We start from the raw sequence: 15,044 nt of genomic DNA on the forward strand, positions 1-15,044 counted from the left end.
AGAAATCAAAAAATAGGCTCAAAAAAGTTTAATCGGGATCAAAAATAGGCTTAATCGTCGGTAAATGAGTAATCGTTATGACTTGTTTATGGATATAGATGTTCATATTTTCAAAAATAATTATCTTATAAAAAAAAGTATCTGTATTATCTTAAGACTCAAAGATATCAATTTGATGTTTGTACCAACTTTCCTTTAATTTTAATAATATTTTTAACTCAATTTTATGCAATGTTTTTAAATATTATTATGGAATTAAAACGCATCCATCGAAACATTCAGTTAAGAAATTTTGTCAATTATTAACTCCGTATTAGGATTTTCATTTCCGTTTTTATTTCGCAAAATATATTCGTGATATTTTTTTTTATTTCTATTATTTTGCAGTAAATTGATTCAATTGAATTCATGCTTTTCGATAACATCAAATAATAAGGTAAATTTTTAAATATATATATATGCATTCTGCATGAACAATTAAACAGTCTAGAAAGGCAACAATCTGGTTGAAGAACCTGGTCGCCAAAGACGGCTAGTAACTCTGAATGTACATAATGAAAAAAAAAAGGATTCTGGTCAATTATATTTGTTGAAGTTTAAAAAAGTCGTCACAATGTAATACAGTACACTCCCGATTATCCGCGGAATTGGGTGGCGCGGCCGCCGCGGATAACAAAAATCGCGGATCATCCGAAAAAAGCTAAAAACGGGTATAGCAAAAGAGAAAACAGTCATGCCAACTTTGAAAAATCGTTTTATGTACAATAAAACGTAAAATAAACAGTAGGAAATGGTTAACTAACGCTTCATATTTTAGTATATCACTCAAAACGAACCTAAAATGCCTTTTGTGAATGAAAACAGAAAAGTGCTTTGTACTTACGAGAGGCGTCAAGGATACACAGAAAAATGAATACATATGTACTGTTTTAATACTGTAATGTATTATGTAATTACAAAAGCATAACTGTAAAACGACACCTTTTTGAAGAAATTAGTCATTGTTCATCAGTCATGTTTGTTTCTTGCTTTGGAAGCATTTTCCCTTTGCTTGGAAGCAAAAAAGAAAACTTAGAACGTCAGGCGCGGATAATCGGGAGTCTACTGTATAATTTATAGAATTTGCAATTTCTACTAATTTTTTTCTTTGCTATTAGACTAGTAATTGCGTTTTAATCAAAATACTCTGTACTTCTCTCCCGTTAGTCCAAAGACTTTAGGATGCAATTCAAGACCCGCTGTGACATCAATAGAATGCTAAAGATTAATACCCGAACTAAATTATCACTTTTATATCAAACTTAAATTGTGTTGGTTGTGACAAAGAGTTTTTTTTAATGAAAAATATCGAAAACTGTCTTCAAGTGTATTTAAAATATTGAAAAGCAAAACTACAGTCAGAAACAAAATGGCCATTACTTCGTTTTGATTAGAATTTTTTTTTTAATATAAAAAATGCATCGGAAATACTTAATAAGTCCTTGCATTTTTCATAGTAAATGTTATTTGACTTCTCTCCGCATAAAAAAGTTCGGATTTTGAGCAAGATCGGAATTGAAACTTTTGTTTTCAGAGTCCCGTACATGAGCATTTTGTCTATCTTTCGTAAGTATTGCGAATGGAATTAGAATATGTATTTTGAACAACTTTTTTTCCACTCGATTGAAATTAAAATTTCAAACTGCAAAAAAAAAAAAAAAAAAAAAAAAAATTACAATTTTAGTAAAACGATCACATACTAAATTCCGTTTATTTTTGTGCGTTTTAGTTATTTCGTTTACGTACATGCAGAATACAAACCAACAGATGGTGAACTCTTTGACTGATTTGGTTCAAAGTCTGATACAAATCTATATTAAACCCCGGGGGGGGCACCTCGTTAATTTATCGTTAAAATATATTTAATCGTTAAAACGGTTTTATATTTATCCTTTAAAATTATCAGACTTTATATTATTTGTCTGATTCTTTTAATAATTTAACCAATAATTTTAATAACCAGTAATTAACCAGATAATTTTAATAACCAGTAATTAACCAGATAATTTTAATTAACCAGTATAATTCAGCAACCAGTATGAAATTAATTTTAATTACGAATTTTTCATATCGGGTAGCTAATTATAAAAATCGGTATTTAAACTACATAACAAATGAATACCAAAAAAATTGCTGCAGATACTTTCGTCCTGAAGCTAATCAAAACTGTCATCTTCTGAAATGCGCAAATACCCATATCTATGAAATAAAAAAAGTCATACTTACCATTTAAATCAACAACAAATACAAACCAACAGATGGTGGACTCTTTGACAGATTTGGTTCAAAGTCTGATACAAATCTATATTAAACTCCGGGGGGGGGCACCTTTAAATGACGATGAGATGCTTCCGGTATGGTGGTTGGATCTCACTACCCTGGAGGGTACACAAAAAGGTGGGGGATTTGACTCCTCCCATCGATGACGGGACGTACTCTCCTTTGGGAAGGGTTGTACCGTGGCCGGTGATGGCCCTTAGGACTCAACCACAGTTCCCGCCATTGTTGCTGTTGCGGCGGTCCGGTCATTCTGTGTATATTCGGGCGGGTCGGAGATTCACTGATATGACTTACAAATCTATATTTTAGATGTTAGATCTGCATACAAAATATTGCAATTAAGAGGATCCATTGCAAATTCCAGAGGATAGATTTCAACAAAATTATGGTAGCAATCTAAAAATTTACTGCAAGGAAGACATACCAAATTTCAATCCTTTAGCTCGAAGCGTTTTTCAGTTATCTTGTTCACAAACATAATTAGTAAAATTTGTATTTTGGATTCAGAAAGTTTCGAAACATGAAGGCTCATCAAAATCACTACCGAACTTCTTGTCGACTATAATATTTTTTTATAAACTTCGTATACTAGAAGGTTAAAAGAATGAAAGGAAAAAAAACAACAACAAAAAAAAAACATAATATTCACTAAATAAGAGGGAAAAAAGGCTAGTCAAATCGGAACATTCGGACAATTTTTAACAGGATGATGTATATAGGCTATGTATAAATTGTGACATGTATTTAATAAAAATCGCTTAAAACATTTTTTTTTTTTTTTTAGAGTTAAAGCACAAGCCACCAAATTTTGGATGCAGTCATTTCTTGGAAAATTGGTGGTCATTAAAAAAAAGATATTTCAAAGTTTCAATTAGATTTTGAAATGAAATTTAACCGAAATGAAAATAAACCGTTTTTTTTTTTCTTTAATAACTTCGGAGTATCGCATGAAAAACAATGTTACTTTATTTAAGAATTCAAAAGAAAATGTTCAGTGGTACCAATTTTATCTTACTTATCAATACCTATTTTTCTTCACTTTTACTAAATCAAAGAAATTAAATAAGTTTTATAACAACAGAAACAGTAATGATTAGTGTTATTTTATTTATTATTTTACTAGCCGCCTTTGGCGACCAGCCGGTTTGCCAGTATTACCACTCGCTACAATTTTCAATTAAATATTTTAAGTAACTGGTCTCTTAATAGATTCGCAAACAAAACATTTTTAATCTTCAAATTTTGATAGTCATACCAAACTTATACTGTTGTTTAGATCGTTTCGTTCAATTTACTATATATATTTTGCTAATTTGTTGTCATTTCCGGTAAAACTTCTAATTTAAAGTGGAAATGATGAAATTGCAATTAATATAAAGATATTTCTTAATAAAACCAAGCGTTTTATTTTATTTATCATCTTTGTTGTTATTTATTTATTATTATTATTATTGAATATGAGTATTGCAAACAGAATCGCTCGGTGTTTAAGTCTTATGTGAACTACAAAATATTTTTCATAATTTACGTAATATCTCAAACAATAATTCAACAAAAATTTCTCAGATTCAGCATAAAGTTCAGTTTTTAGTTTTGCTTTCAAAAGGATTGAAATGAAATCAATAATAATATTTTGCTCCGGCCTATAAATATATTTCAAAAATTATGAAGTCTAAATTTAATGCAGTAAGGTATTATATTCTGAGAAATATTCTGGACACATCAAATTTTAAATAAATGAATGAATGTTTCTATTTTCCACGATCAACTAAGACTTATTTATGAAGTTTTGAATGTTAAAAATTTAGAAAAACTCAACATTTTCATAATCTTAGGCCAATTAATCTTGAGAAACCTGCGCGCTGATTGGCTTATTTTTTTTTAAACGATCGATGGAAAATCTAAAATTATCCTTTTTTTATTGAATAGTGATATTCAAATTTTCATAAATCAGTCAGTTTAAGTGATTGATTTAGTTGATTGGAAATTAACTCTTTTTATTTAAAATATTAGTGTTTCAAGAACATTTTGTTATTCGTGATTTCCACAGCAGAAGCTTTATGTAAAATCAAAAATACGTTATTTATTAGAGCATTTATTGAATCAAGTTACATAAAATATAATCATTTTCTATTTCCTGTGTCTTACTAAAGGTTTACAAATTAGCTGTGTGACCCTGATTTGAATGGATATCCTGTTCATATTAAACAAAACTTGCCTTAAAGTAAAACTGATTTATTGGATTAATAATATAGAGAGTGTAAAAGATCATAAAATAATTTTTCTTGAATTTCTTTTTTAGAAAAAATAATATTTCATATTTTTTTCATTTCCTACAGGCACGTGCCGAAAATTATATTTTTGCAGATTTCATTTCCAAAAAGATTTAATTTATTTTTAATTGAAGCTTTAATCAATGTGATGGCAACACTTTGAAAAAAGCTAATTTTTTCCCATGAATGCGAAACGTGCTCGTGCAGCTTAAATTTTATTTTTATTCTGTACGAAAAAAATTGTTGAAAAATATAGTGAAAATATTTATTTAAAAATTCATTAAAAATAGAAATTTAATTTTAAGGTTAAAACATTGGTATCATTTAAAAGATAAATTTTTGATCTTTAACTTGATGTAAAAATCTTTTTTGTGCGGTAATATTTTCGGAAGTTATAGCAGAAAAACGCCAAAATTTCGTTTAATTTTTAAATAAATAAAATTCTAATTAAAAATTCGAAAAAATAACCTCCAGGTGCACATTCCCGGCCTCCAAGGTATACACGTGCCAAATTTGGTAGCTGTAGGTTGAATGGTCTGGCCTGTAGAGTGCCAACACACACACACACACACATTGAGCTTTATTATAAGTATAGATTTACACGTTGCGATGAAATTCAATACATTTTTACTTTTATATTACTACGCTTTTGGCATTAAGAGATAAAGCTTTTGTTGTTAAAAATCCCATTTTCATCACATTTTAATCAGTGAATTTGTATATTCAAAGAGAAAATGCTATAATCGTCAATACCGCATTCTAACGGTTAATCGCGAAGAAAATTCGTTAAAGATTCGCACCTAAGATTTAGTAAAAACGAAATACTAGATTTCAAATCGAAGATCGATTTTTCAAAATTATTTTTTGTTTGGCAGGTGGTATAATACACAAGTACAGATTTTTTTAAAACTTTACTACGAATCAATGCTGAGAAAATAAAAATCTAAAAATTCGGGGCATTCACAGTTTTCTCCAAGATACACAGTTTGGAGACCACACCCACTGATTTATGCGCATGTTATCATTGCTTAAACTAAGTAAGTTTTTCTAAAAAGTAAAATAGACACATGAATTAAGCCTAAAAAATTAACATTTTACGATGTTTCTGATAGACGCTCGAATATTTTATAATTTTTTATTTAATTAAAAATATTTAAGATATCATCTTTATAATTTATTATTTTCGTAATTTTTGTACTAAAGAGAAAACTATTAATTTTTTTATCGTAAAACGGCCAATTCAAACGTTATGAACAATCGACAATCTTAAATTTATTTCAAAATTGAAGTAACAAAAAAAGAAAGAAAATAGAAAAAAGGGGGGGATAGCAACTATTGCTGTGTTCCCCTCTTTGTAGTCATATTCTTTCGCATTATGACATATATTGTGCCTTTTGGTACAACAACAACAGCAAAAAAAAAAAAAAAAATGTCAGCACACATTTTTTTATGTCTTTCTTGTGAGCAATTAGTTGAGAAATTTAGTCAATGTTTATAATTTTTGTGTTAAGATAGCACACTACTTTATACAATTGCGTTTTTCACATGCAATTTACAAACAAACAAATTGACTGACAAAACAGACGATAAGGTCTCTGCCGAAATTGTATACAGATTTACTATTTTGTTGTTTAAACTTTCAAATCCACTTTCATTTGTGTGGCATATTATGTTTTGAATACTCGTGTTTATACGCACATGGACTGACACAAAGATTTGGCATCGGAAGATTTCATCCTAGATTTTATATAAAAGCAAACTAAAACTAATGCCAAAAATTAAATTTTTTTAAAAAATCTATATATCTAAAATTGCTCAGACATGCGATAAAAAGCATTTATTACAATGGAATCACAACTAATGTAATACAAATAATAGTTTTTCTAACGCAACTTTTCATTTTATTTTTAAATAGAAAACTATTTCACTGACGCTAGAGTATAGTTACTAAATTAATAGTTAAAAAATAATAATTAAAAACAAAATTTAGCTCGAATCGGCGAAAATGAAACATAATAATGTCTAGAAAAGCGTTTTTAAACTTTCTCTGATAATTCACGTGATGTAATTTTATAACTGAAAATTATATCCCGATGTTACCGAAAGGATTTTGATATTCTAAAGTGAATATCAATACAAACCCAATAGTGATGAAAGACATAATATCTGGTTATATTCTTATAATTTCGAACCATCATCTATTTATGCCAACAAGCAAGAATAAATAACATATAGTGATAAGTGAAACGAGAAGCTGCAACCAAGCGATTTATTTATTAAATATTTGTAATAAATAAATAAGATTTTATGAGTTAATCACATGTTTACTTGTAAATTTACTATCGGCATTATTTTCTTTTCTCATTTAGAATATATTGTTCATTTCAGTTGGCATTTACATTATTAACGTTTACCTTATGTACATGTATTAGGTGTTATTTAACCTAATGCCGTTACTAAGCTTTAACTTATTGCGGCATATCTCATAATATGTTTTAATAATAAATTATGATTTAAAATATTGTAATTTTGTCTTAAAGTAATGAAACATTTTTTTTTTTATATTCAGCGTCCAAAATTAATGTAGGTAAAATGTCGATATTTGTCAGAATAAATGAGAAATAATAATATATTTTGCAAATATTTCATAATATGCGTCAGGTGATTATTAGAATTTATACATCCACCGCAAAATATCAATGTTAGCCAAATATCGGTTTTTCACAAATGCATAGACATTTAATAAAATGTATTCGAATTCACGAGAAAAACCGAAAATTTAATTATAATTTGTAGGGAGAAAAATCGTTTGCTACATTTAATTTAAAATCTTTTGCCTCTCTTGTCGGCTTTTTTTTTTTTTTTTTTTTTTGCATGTGTGAAGAAATTCAATTACTTAATCTTTCCAACAAAAATATTATTCCATTTTGTAAGTGCATATTTTCCCTCCTTTCAAAACTAAAGACAAAAAAAAAAAAAATTAAACTTCCACACAAAAAAAAAATAAACTAATATGAAGCTAAATTTCGATCAACAGACATATAAGAAAACAAAAGAAATTATTTGGTCACTATTCCATTCCCTCTGAAAGACCCCGATCCACCACACACAACCGACCTGCAACTTTCCTCCTCTCACAATCACCACAACCCCTGCTGGGGGCCCCAGCAGTAACAGCTGCCTCTGATGTTTTTCGAACAGTGGTCGTAGCAGGAAAAAGGAGTGGGTGGCAAAGGGGGCGACGGAGAATTGAACGAACGAGCGTTCGAATGGAGTGAAAGTGGCAGAAAAGGATGAGAACGAATCCTCCTTCGAATCGTACCGACCACCAACAGACACGTGCTTCCTTCGTCAACCTGCTACCCGTGACGTCACGGCCTGGAATGCCGCACGCAGCAACGGACCGCCTCCATTCCGAGAGACGAGGGGTGGCAGGAGTGTAATCGGAGGGGCACTTATTTTTTATTTTTATTTTTTCGCTTTCTTTATCTTTTTTTGGCAAGCGGGAAGAAGTTAGAAGCCGCGAGCACCCAAGCGCTCGTTTTCCTTCCTTTTCTGCTATAGAGGGCATCAATCTTGTTGTTGGCATGACGAATCCATTCGGGGGCTCAGGGGGAGGGGCAGGATTGCTCGGAGGGACGAAGGAACGGGATAGGAAGAGAAAGGTGTATTGCTTTTATTTTTTTATTTGTTTTTGTATTTCGGATGGAGGGTTGGCTCGATTATTTACGATTTTCGAATACAATGGACTTGAGATACAGTTGCCTAATTAAAAAATCTTATTATTATTAAAAAATTGGTATTTTTGTTTAACTGATGAATTAAGATCTTGACCTATTGTTATTAACTTATTTTTCGGTTACATTGGAAATTCTTAAGGTATCTAACTAGATTCCGATGGGATTTTAAAATAACGAAGCAAATATTTTAACGTTTATATTATGTTTTATTATTAATATAAGAATAAAATGATGAATAAACGTGAAATTATTTAAATATATATGTAGCTTTTGAAGAAAAGGCATATTTTGGTGCAAATTTTAGTATTTGTTTACAAAACTAGGATCTGTGTACAAAAACTAAGAGAATGGAAATGGAATGGAATTACCTTAGAATGGAATTAATTATTATCTAAGAATTATATTCGAAAATAAAATTTGAGTGTGTAATATATGAAAATATCTACGAAATTTTGGAATTTTTTTCAACATTATGTTCTTTAAACAATCATAAATCCACTTCGAGTACATTCAACATAAAATCAATAGCTCATTACATTCTGCATAACGTAACGAGCATTAATTATAAATTTCGTTAAGATATCTTGATTATTTTTTGAGATATGACGATACTCGTACAGTAGATTGATGAAAAAACTCGTTCTTCAGAAAATGCATTTAAAGTTTTTAAATGCTTATAAATAAGCATCGCTTACATGTCAATAGTTTGCTATGAATTGGCTTCTAATTGGTACAAAGAAAAAATGAAGATATCACTGGAAACGGAAACTTACCTATTTTTTTAAAACTGCAAAAAAATAAAATGCGAATTTTCAACCAAATTCGTGTTTTTAATCTAGTCGGATACTTTAATGAAAAAATGTTTTATTAAATGTGAGGGATTGATATTTTCGTTTTAACAACGATGGTTATTTAAATTCATTTGTTATTATTGGTGCCGTTAAAGAAATTTAATATATTTTTTTAGCACCTCTGAGTGGCACTGGAATTTTTATACAGTTCTTTAAATTTGGGTTTATTTCAATTTGTATAAAATGGTATTTATCGATTCTAACACAGTATTTACTTTATAATTTGTTTGGATACTTCATAGCAAAAATGGAATTATATTAATTTTTTAAAGAATATTTTAGTTTTAACAACGATGGTTATTTAAATTCCTTTGTTATTATTAGTGCCGTTAAAGAAATTTAATATATTTTTTTAGCACCTCTGAGTGGCATTGGAATTTTTATACAGTTCTTTAAATTTGGGTTTATTTCAATTTGTATAAAATGGTATTTATCGATTCGAACACAGTAATTACTTTATAATTTGTTTGGATACTTCATAGCAAAAATGGAATTTTATTAATTTTTTAAAGAATATTTCAAAAAATGTTACGTGATATAAGATCTCAGAGAGCTGATGCTCCATAAATTTTGGGATTTACGAAATTCATTAAATATTATTTACTTTCTTCTATAAGAAGTATAGAGAAAGTATAGTATTCGTCAAAAAATTCGAAATCCAGATTTTGACGAATCCCCACATTTTAAACCTCCCCTCAGTTAAAAAGAGACACATTTTTGGAAAATTTTCGTCTGTCAGTCTGTGACAAAGATAACTAAAAAAACTTTTTGAGTTGGACAGACGAAATCTGGTATACAAGCTGAAAACCAAATTTCTGGATTTCTATCAAATTTTGAACAAAATCCTTTCAGAGTCTGCTTGTCCGTCTGACTGTTCGAATATAAATTAGCACAATAACTACAAAACGAAGAGAGCTAGATAGATGAAATTCCATTCACAGATTCAACATCTTTAGTTTAGAAGGCTACCAAATTTTGTGCGAAATCCAACAAGGGGTTGACCGTCTGTCTGTTTGTACTTTCGGAAACATGTAAACGTGAAAACTCAAAAACGCAGTGACGTAAATATATCAAATTTGGGACTTGATATTTCTCTTTATTTTAAATGTTTTTATATCAAAGTTTTGTTCAATCGTTTGGGAAGACCGCGTCTGAAATCCAAATTCGATTTTTGGTTACTTTTGACAGCATGTCAGGGATTAGTCGCCAAATTACCCGCCAAGGATCGCCCGATAGATTCAGTAAAAAAGCTGAATTCATGCCAAAGCTTAAAATTTCGTAGCTATTGCGCATCAGTGCTATGCAGGGCGTTCACTGCGAATAGCACCTTTATTAGAGAGTATGCGAGAGAGTTTTAGGGAGACCATTACCACTGGTTTAAATTAATGCTGGACCAATTATGCATATTTTTCAAATATTTATTATATGAATGAGATTTGTATCGGAGAGAATTTAAAATATCCTTGCAGACGAATAAACTGAATATTCTGTAAACTACAAAATCTTATTTATTTATTGTGAAAAAACAAACAAACTGATAACTGCTTACATCAGAAAATCCCTGTTGGTAAGAAATATTTTGTGTGATAAGCGTGTAAGGGATGATTTATGGAACAGCTAGACAAATTCCTTACATTCCACGAGCCGTTATCTTTTAGCATTTCTATAACCCCTCGCAATTGTTAATGGGCATTTTTCAACGTCTTATCTATACATGGCAGTCTTACAATACTTGAAGAGTAATGTGAAAATGCATTAGATGGTCCCAACTTGTGGTATGCGTGCCCCTGGGGGTAAGTGAAAATGCTGGTGAATGCTGGAAAAGACGGGAAATATAAGGGAGTGGTGAATGGGAGGAAAAAGTTATAGAAATTTGTTTGTCTTAACTTTCAGGGGCGGGGTATCAAATAGGCAAGGTATGCATCTGCTTCGGTTTCTTGAAATTTCGATATAACTTTTTTGCGATTATTTTCTAATTATTTTTATTTATGCGTCGATTGAATTTGCAAGTGCCTGGCACCCAAACGGATTCACATTAAAATTAAGTAATAGTATTAATTAATAACTAATCGAGTAGTAATATCTAATAGTATTAATTAATCAATAATCAAGTAGCAGTATCTAATAGTATTAATTAATCAATAATCAAGTAGCAGTATCTAATAGTATTAATTAATCAATAATCAAGTAGCAGTATCTAATAGTATTAATTAATCAATAATCAAGTAGCAGTATCTAATAGTATTAATTAAGCAATAATCAAGTAGCAGTATCTAATAGTATTAATTAAGCAATAATCAAGTAGCAGTATCTAATAGTATTAATTAATCAATAATCAAGTAGCAGTATCTAATAGTATTAATTAATTAATAATCAAGTAGCAGTATCTAATAGTATTAATTAATCAATAATCAAGTAGCAGTATCTAATAGTATTAATCAAGTATATTTTATTTTTATATTATGTTGTTCAAATATTATAAAAAAAATGTCTTTTTTTTTAATTTAAAAAAATGTTCAATATATAATTAAATAAATATTATTTAGATTGTGCTTAAAAGTTTGTTTCTCTTTCTTGTTTTAAATTGTTAATGAATTTGAATCTTATTTTCGTTATATCTTAAATACAAAGATCAAGAATCTCAAAAGTGAACTGCAATTAATGTTTTACCACTTTACCAGAAACTGTTACACGAAACTGCTTATATATATAGCGTTAAAATGAGTAAAGAAATAATTGGTTTAGAAAATGAGAAAGCAGGGGAAATCCCCCCCCCAAAGTTACATTGCTTTAGGGGCCCTAGAAGTCTTAATCCGGCAGTTTAATGTGGGTGAAAGATGAAAACTACTGACTATTGCCAAGCTGAATGGCGAATGAAAAGTACTAAAAACTAAATGTTAAAACAACAAAATATTTAATAAGTTAACAGCTGCGACAATTCATATTCGATTGATCCTTAATGGAATACTTACAAAAAAATTTAATAAGTATTTGGGAGAAAATTCCAAAGTCTATTAAACTGTTATAAAAATAATATAAAAACATAGTTTATTAAAAAAATTATTTTCATTGAAAAATTTTAAAATATTGAATACAGAAATAAGATTTTTCAGGTCAATTTGGACAAACTGAGCTACAATTTTGAAGCGTTTTGTTCTAAATACGCGAATGTTCTGCAATAAGATATGAAGCAAAGAGCGTGTAAGCAAGTACGTTTGTAGCCCACATGCCCACATCAAGTAAGTAAATCTCAATCTCACAAATGCTTGTGGACTGACGGGGATTTTTGTTATATACTGTTGTTGTGTTGTTTTATTATATACTATTGTCCGATGCTCTACGTAATGTTTCATCCCTTCCAGTTAGCAAGTTTTTAAACTGCACTGGCCATTCGTTCAATGCTGGAAACTTAAATCTTTCCATCATGAGACATACATTTTCCGATTGGCAAAATTCCGATTTAGGACTCAAAGCCCCACAATGACAACATTCTTTGCTTTTATTTCCAATAACTAAATATTGAATCAATTTTTCACATTTTGTCGCCAACTTAGCAGCTTTACAGTCAGCTTTTCTTTTCAAATTGCCAGATTTTTGCTTGGTCTTTCTTCGCATTTTTAATTCTAGATAACGCTAGATGCTCTATTATTATATAAAAAAACAATGCAGGGTTAACACGTATATTGCTTAGATATTCAGATGACTGCTAATCGAGAGCCGATAAATTTCTGCTACGAAAAAGTTATTTTTTAGTGTTGCCACAAACGATGTGTCTAAAAGTAGATTTAACAAATAACATTGTTTTAAACTCATTTGATGTTAATTCGGTATTAATTAAATCTTTAAATTTCCTCTATTTATCACCATTTCACCGTCAAGTGCAATATAGATACTTACTACGATGTAACAATAATTTTCATTAAATATTTGTAACAATACTGGCAAAACAAACCTCAAATGTCATGGGTCAGGTGATTCGCTACCTACCAATCACAAAGAGGAAAAAACGCAATATTTACATACATTTTTTGTATATAATAGATAGATATACTCGAATTCCAGTTCACGTATTAATATTATTCACGAATACAGAACTTGTAGAAGGGACTTATTCATTTGTATTTAATTATAAATATCGCAAAATGCTTGAAGCAACTACAGAGATAAGATTACAGCTGTCTTCATCTGAATGTCATTTTATGAAAAGTTCTATGAAACAAGTTCAAAGATTGCACCGAAATAATCTACCATTTGAATAACTGATTATCATGAGGATAAATCGCAAGCTGCCGTCATACGTTAATGCTAATTTATTTCATTGCTGTTTGTTTTCATTTGTTCGGACGCAGAGCTGATGCCATTAAAAGAAAATAGAATAAAATATAAAATCAAAAATGAACACTACAGCTTTGATTAAGTTAATTTGAGTTGTTTGACTGCTAAGCTAACCTAAGACTTTAACAACAGTAGTAAAAGTGTTTTTTGGTGGGGTGGGGTGGAGGAGAGAAGAATGACATTAAACGGCAGGGATGGATTATCAGGCTTGGAATTGCGTAGAGGTCCTGTAACTTTGCGAAGACGAGAGGGGTGGGGGGAGGAGGCAATAGGTATTTTCAGTTTATTTGAATTTCGTACATCTATTTGATTAACAAGTGGGGGTATATTCAATCTTAATCAAATTAAAATAAAAAAAAAATCCTTTACATTTCAGATACTGTTCAGCAACGGATTATAACCCCCCCCCGCGCTTTTGTACATGCGTTAAGATGGGTTTAATTCGTCAAAATAGGGGTGAAAAGAAAGATGAAAGAAGGATATTTATTAGTATCGAATAGGGCAATCCAAGGTCAAAGGGAATATCGGAAAAGCACTCATCTTTCCGCGTCTCATCCCTTAATGCGATGGAAATAAGTTGAACTCTGGTCGTCTCACAATCCGTTGACGATCAGTAATTATAATTATGGTTTTTCACGTCTTTAACTTCGCTTATAGATCAAATATGATCCCAAATCTTTTTTTGATCGAGGAATAATTCTTAAGTCAATAGCCCTGGTGAATAGACCCCCCATTGCATTTAAGTGTTTACAATTAGTTTTAAAAAATTGAATTAACTTGCCATTTTTTTTGTTTGTTTAAAATTATTTTTAACATTTTTTTTTTAAATGTGATATACTAAAGTCAGTTTTTTAAAGTGACGCAATAATAAAGTCAATTTCAGTTTTCTATAATATCTATTACTCACAATGCTTATACAAAGTACTTTAAAATCAATACAAGAATCAATAAACCATTAACCACTAAAAATTTAATTAAACCATGAAAAATTAATTAATTCATTAACCATTAAAAATAAATTAATCCTTAACCATTAAAAATGAATTAAATAATTAACTATTAAAAATGGATTAAATCATCATTCATTAAAAAAAAACCATAATCAGTTTTAAAAAGTCTAGTTTTAGAAATTTAAGCCTCAAGGCTGTTTTATGAAGTTATAACGAGTTATGAAGGACTGGGGGGGGGGCATGCACTGCCTGAAGGCTCATACAAAGTTTTCCGTCCTTGAGTAGAAGGGAAGGGCATTCTAAGACGAAGGACTAATCAAGGAATTCAGGAGGAAATATAAATTGAAATATATATATATATATATATATATATATATATATATATATATATATATTATCTAATATTCAGTCCAATAAAATTGCCATTTTTTTTATTTAAAATTATTTTTTATTTATATTTTTATATGCGATAGACAATAAGTTCTTTAAAGATGACACAGTAATAAAATTTCAATTGGTTGTAATATTTATTTTTTCAATTATTACTGTTCAAAACATTGGCGATATGAAAACAAA

This window comes from Argiope bruennichi, chromosome 11, assembly GCF_947563725.1.
Source record: "Argiope bruennichi chromosome 11, qqArgBrue1.1, whole genome shotgun sequence".
NCBI classification, from domain to species: Eukaryota; Metazoa; Arthropoda; class Arachnida; order Araneae; family Araneidae; genus Argiope; species Argiope bruennichi.